This window comes from Pleurodeles waltl, chromosome 6 (genome assembly GCF_031143425.1).
Source record: "Pleurodeles waltl isolate 20211129_DDA chromosome 6, aPleWal1.hap1.20221129, whole genome shotgun sequence".
Lineage (NCBI taxonomy): Eukaryota > Metazoa > Chordata > Amphibia > Caudata > Salamandridae > Pleurodeles > Pleurodeles waltl.
In genome coordinates, this window is record NC_090445.1 from 385,501,951 (window position 1) to 385,507,950 (window position 6,000).

Below are 6,000 nucleotides of genomic sequence, written 5' to 3' on the forward strand. Positions count from 1 at the left end.
CACACATACACCATGAGTCCAACTGCGCCACCTAGAGGTGACTTAGTAGACGACAGGATCGTCATCAACATACCGTATGCAAGATCAGCTCACATGCAAACATGTTACCCTGATTACTACAATTACAGTGGAACCGGAAAAGATTCTATAATTGTCCTGTAACATAAAATTCAGTCTTTTGAAAACCACATTCAATAATATCTCGTCAGTTCCGACAAAGTCTAGGGGAATCTAATTGTTATGTCTCATAAGCACAAAGTAGGAATTTAGCCAGAAAATGATATGTTGGACCCAAGTTGGGGGAAGGTGGGTAGTTGGATATCTTACTTCAACTGTTTTCATTTTAGCTACAGACTAGTGTCAACAGAGTACCTCGTGTGTACAAATGCTTTAAATCCTGTTCCAGGGTGGATGAAGTGGGTGAGTGGTTAAGGTGGCGGACTGCCCATACAGTGTGCTCTGCATGTGTGGATACAAATCCCACCATCGTCAAAGTCCGATCATGTTGGTTTTTGAAGGTCAGCACTGCTCCCAGTATAATTACGCTCTCTTTCGAGACACATCCAGAAATCGTTAGATGATCCCATCTGGCTAATCCATTGTAGCAAATACATTAAATAAAATAGAGGGTGTTGTGTTTATTAGAAAGTTAGTCTTTCATGGAGAGCCCAGAAGAATGTCTTTCCTTCAAGCATGGCCTTCTACTTAGTTTGGATATCTGGAAGGAATAGAAAGCAGCTCTTACTACTAAAGTGTCAGCTGTTTGAAGAGCCATTTATTTATGTCTGCCCTGCACTGACATATCCCTTCTGATGAGTAGTTTCCTGTAAATGTCTCAGATTGCAGAGATACTAACTACTGATATCCATATCCTGAGTAATGTGAGTACTTTAATATTCTCCTAAGAATATAGAGTTTTGCCACCTTCCACGAAAAGTGCCTTAAGAATGTAGTTTAATGTGTGCCTATATGTTGACATTCATAAGTACATAGGTTTACACTCATACTCTGAAAGTCACAGCTGGCCGCATTCTGCCTTAAGACTACATATGGCACTCTGAGATATGGAAAACCTCCGGCTTTGTAGCTCGGTGGCAAAGCACGGATTTTTTGGAACCAGGGGACACGAGTTCAATCCTCATCAGGATCTTCTGTTTATCTTTTAAATCTTAACTCTTTTCAAGTTATTTCACCTAGGAATCACACCTCGTTTTAAGCTTGCTTATTGTCAACGTTCCCTTTTCTGCTTTTATCTTAGCAAGAAGACTTGAATAATACCAGAGAACTACGACTCATTCGTCTCCCCTTCCATTGCCTGACAAACGCCTGACAAACGCTGTTCTCACCCTGCTAGGCAAAACCAGATAATAACTCAATGTTTACCGTCCCTTGGAAAGGTTGAGCGAGTATCTGACCTCTCTTTCTGCTCAATCTGCTTCCACATAACGAGCGTTATAGGGCTCGAGCAGTGGCACCTTGGAGATTTTAATTTCTTTCCTCTCAAAACACTATAGCTCCCAGATACCTCGGCTCTCAGGAAAATGAGGTGAATCCTCAAAACCCCAGCCACCACTCACCATAAACTTCCTTTTCTCATGCTCTCTGTTCAAATGATACAACTTATCTTGTACTTAAAGTGAAAGTGAATGCAGGCAGACTTGTTTGATAGATTTGGTGACCTTGATTGGTTGGGGTGGATAAAGAAGTGAACCTGGTGTCTCAAGAAGTAGAATCAGGATGGGGATGAGGAAAAGAGAAATTGAGCATGGACCACAATCACAGGTTAGAGAAATACGTGTCATGAATGAAATCATTTTAAAAAGTTGACTTCTAGCAGGCATTATTTTTCAAAATTGCAGACAAATTAAAAATGAATTTTGTATTGGAGGAACAATCACAGCACACAAGAGGTACAATCTACTTTAGAGGAATAGCATATTTGGCTAAGGCCTTTGTGTGATGATGCTATCCTTTTGCCATTTATATGAGTAATATTTTATTCAATTTGGTTGATCAACATTTTTTGCAGCTCTTCAATTTATGGCTATTCATGCGACTATACTGTTTTTATTATTCTTGTTATTTAGCAAATTTCTTTTTGAATACACTGATGTGAATGCATAGTTCACAAGTCAGCACATCATAATGCAGTGAAACGAATCGTCCCGAAGGCGATGTGATCCTAGGGACCCGGAGGAGTCAGACAGGAAGATTCTGAATAGAAGTGAATAATCTTTAGCAAGCGCCATCTTTAATCTGAGTTTAATTTTTCCTTTCAGTGTAATGATTTAAAAAAGATAATGCAGTTGCTCGAGGTGAGGCTCGAACTCACAACCTCGGCATGGCTCAGTGCAAGTATTGCTGTATAAGTACCGCGCGCTAATCGATTGCGCCACTGGAGCTCACACATACACCATGAGTCCAACTGCGCCACCTAGAGGTGACTTAGTAGACGACAGGATCGTCATCAACATACCGTATGCAAGATCAGCTCACATGCAAACATGTTACCCTGATTACTACAATTACAGTGGAACCGGAAAAGATTCTATAATTGTCCTGTAACATAAAATTCAGTCTTTTGAAAACCACATTCAATAATATCTCGTCAGTTCCGACAAAGTCTAGGGGAATCTAATTGTTATGTCTCATAAGCACAAAGTAGGAATTTAGCCAGAAAATGATATGTTGGACCCAAGTTGGGGGAAGGTGGGTAGTTGGATATCTTACTTCAACTGTTTTCATTTTAGCTACAGACTAGTGTCAACAGAGTACCTCGTGTGTACAAATGCTTTAAATCCTGTTCCAGGGTGGATGAAGTGGGTGAGTGGTTAAGGTGGCGGACTGCCCATACAGTGTGCTCTGCATGTGTGGATACAAATCCCACCATCGTCAAAGTCCGATCATGTTGGTTTTTGAAGGTCAGCACTGCTCCCAGTATAATTACGCTCTCTTTCGAGACACATCCAGAAATCGTTAGATGATCCCATCTGGCTAATCCATTGTAGCAAATACATTAAATAAAATAGAGGGTGTTGTGTTTATTAGAAAGTTAGTCTTTCATGGAGAGCCCAGAAGAATGTCTTTCCTTCAAGCATGGCCTTCTACTTAGTTTGGATATCTGGAAGGAATAGAAAGCAGCTCTTACTACTAAAGTGTCAGCTGTTTGAAGAGCCATTTATTTATGTCTGCCCTGCACTGACATATCCCTTCTGATGAGTAGTTTCCTGTAAATGTCTCAGATTGCAGAGATACTAACTACTGATATCCATATCCTGAGTAATGTGAGTACTTTAATATTCTCCTAAGAATATAGAGTTTTGCCACCTTCCACGAAAAGTGCCTTAAGAATGTAGTTTAATGTGTGCCTATATGTTGACATTCATAAGTACATAGGTTTACACTCATACTCTGAAAGTCACAGCTGGCCGCATTCTGCCTTAAGACTACATATGGCACTCTGAGATATGGAAAACCTCCGGCTTTGTAGCTCGGTGGCAAAGCACGGATTTTTTGGAACCAGGGGACACGAGTTCAATCCTCATCAGGATCTTCTGTTTATCTTTTAAATCTTAACTCTTTTCAAGTTATTTCACCTAGGAATCACACCTCGTTTTAAGCTTGCTTATTGTCAACGTTCCCTTTTCTGCTTTTATCTTAGCAAGAAGACTTGAATAATACCAGAGAACTACGACTCATTCGTCTCCCCTTCCATTGCCTGACAAACGCCTGACAAACGCTGTTCTCACCCTGCTAGGCAAAACCAGATAATAACTCAATGTTTACCGTCCCTTGGAAAGGTTGAGCGAGTATCTGACCTCTCTTTCTGCTCAATCTGCTTCCACATAACGAGCGTTATAGGGCTCGAGCAGTGGCACCTTGGAGATTTTAATTTATTTCCTCTCAAAACACTATAGCTCCCAGATACCTCGGCTCTCAGGAAAATGAGGTGAATCCTCAAAACCCCAGCCACCACTCACCATAAACTTCCTTTTCTCATGCTCTCTGTTCAAATGATACAACTTATCTTGTACTTAAAGTGAAAGTGAATGCAGGCAGACTTGTTTGATAGATTTGGTGACCTTGATTGGTTGGGGTGGATAAAGAAGTGAACCTGGTGTCTCAAGAAGTAGAATCAGGATGGGGATGAGGAAAAGAGAAATTGAGCATGGACCACAATCACAGGTTAGAGAAATACGTGTCATGAATGAAATCATTTTAAAAAGTTGACTTCTAGCAGGCATTATTTTTCAAAATTGCAGACAAATTAAAAATGAATTTTGTATTGGAGGAACAATCACAGCACACAAGAGGTACAATCTACTTTAGAGGAATAGCATATTTGGCTAAGGCCTTTGTGTGATGATGCTATCCTTTTGCCATTTATATGAGCAATATTTTATTCAATTTGGTTGATCAACATTTTTTGCAGCTCTTCAATTTATGGCTATTCATGCGACTATACTGTTTTTATTATTCTTGTTATTTAGCAAATTTCTTTTTGAATACACTGATGTGAATGCATAGTTCACAAGTCAGCACATCATAATGCAGTGAAACGAATCGTCCCGAAGGCGATGTGATCCTAGGGACCCGGAGGAGTCAGACAGGAAGATTCTGAATAGAAGTGAATAATCTTTAGCAAGCGCCATCTTTAATCTGAGTTTAATTTTTCCTTTCAGTGTAATGATTTAAAAAAGATAATGCAGTTGCTCGAGGTGAGGCTCGAACTCACAACCTCGGCATGGCTCAGTGCAAGTATTGCTGTATAAGTACCGCGCGCTAATCGATTGCGCCACTGGAGCTCACACATACACCATGAGTCCAACTGCGTGACCTAGAGGTGACTGAATAGACGACAGGATCGTCATCAACATACCGTATGTAAGATCAGCTCACATGCAAACATGTTACCCTGATTACTACAATTACAGTGGAACCGGAAAAGATTCTATAATTGTCCTGTTACATAAAATTCAGTCTTTTGAAAACCACATTCAATTATATCTCGTCAGTTCCGACAAAGTCTAGGGGAATCTAATTGTTATGTCTCATAAGCACAAAGGAGGAATTTAGCCAGAAAATGATATGTTGGACCCAAGTTGGGGGAAGGTGGGTAGTTGGATATCTTACTTCAACTGTTTTCATTTTAGCTACAGACTAGTGTCAACAGAGTACCTCGTGTGTACAAATGCTTTAAATCATGTTACAGGGTGGATGAAGTGGGTGAGTGGTTAAGGTGGCGGACTGCCCATACAGTGTGCTCTGCATGTGTGGATACAAATCCCACCATCGTCAAAGTCCGATCATGTTGGTTTTTGAAGGTCAGCACTGCTCCCAGTATAATTACGCTCTCTTTCGAGACACATCCAGAAATCGTTAGATGATCCCATCTGGCTAATCCATTGTAGCAAATACATTAAATAAAATAGAGGGTGTTGTGTTTATTAGAAAGTTAGTCTTTCATGGAGAGCCCAGAAGAATGTCTTTCCTTCAAGCATGGCCTTCTACTTAGTTTGGATATCTGGAAGGAATAGAAAGCAGCTCTTACTACTAAAGTGTCAGCTGTTTGAAGAGCCATTTATTTATGTCTGCCCTGCACTGACATATCCCTTCTGATGAGCAGTTTCCTGTAAATGTCTCAGATTGCAGAGATACTAACTACTGATATCCATATCCTGAGTAATGTGAGTACTTTAATATTCTCCTAAGAATATAGAGTTTTGCCACCTTCCAAGAAAAGTGCCTTAAGAATGTAGTTTAATTTGTGCCTATATGTTGACATTCATAAGTACATAGGCTTCCACTCATACTCTGAAAGTCACAGCTGGCCACATTCTGCCTTAAGACTACATATGGCACTCTGAGATCGGAAACCGTCTGGCTTTGTAGCTCAGTGGCAAAGCACTAATTTTTTGGAACCAGGGGACACGAGTTCAATCCTCATCAGGGTCTTCTGTTTATCTTTTAAATCTTAACTCTTTTCAAGTTATTTCACCT

The 6,000-nt window shown here is 40.3% G+C and overlaps 2 non-coding genes across 2 annotated transcripts; both read right to left on the reverse strand.

Moving 5' to 3' along the window:
- Window positions 1-2,307: 2,307 nt before the first annotated feature.
- Window positions 2,308-2,402, reverse strand: TRNAI-UAU (transfer RNA isoleucine (anticodon UAU)). Its single transcript has 2 exons — window positions 2,365-2,402; window positions 2,308-2,343 (listed from the first exon to the last, which is right to left on the reverse strand). It is a non-coding gene; the product is annotated as a tRNA-Ile (tRNA).
- Window positions 2,403-4,710: 2,308 nt separating this feature from the next.
- On the reverse strand, window positions 4,711-4,805 carry TRNAI-UAU (transfer RNA isoleucine (anticodon UAU)). The gene is made up of 2 exons: window positions 4,768-4,805; window positions 4,711-4,746 (listed from the first exon to the last, which is right to left on the reverse strand). It is a non-coding gene; the product is annotated as a tRNA-Ile (tRNA).
- Window positions 4,806-6,000: the final 1,195 nt, after the last annotated feature.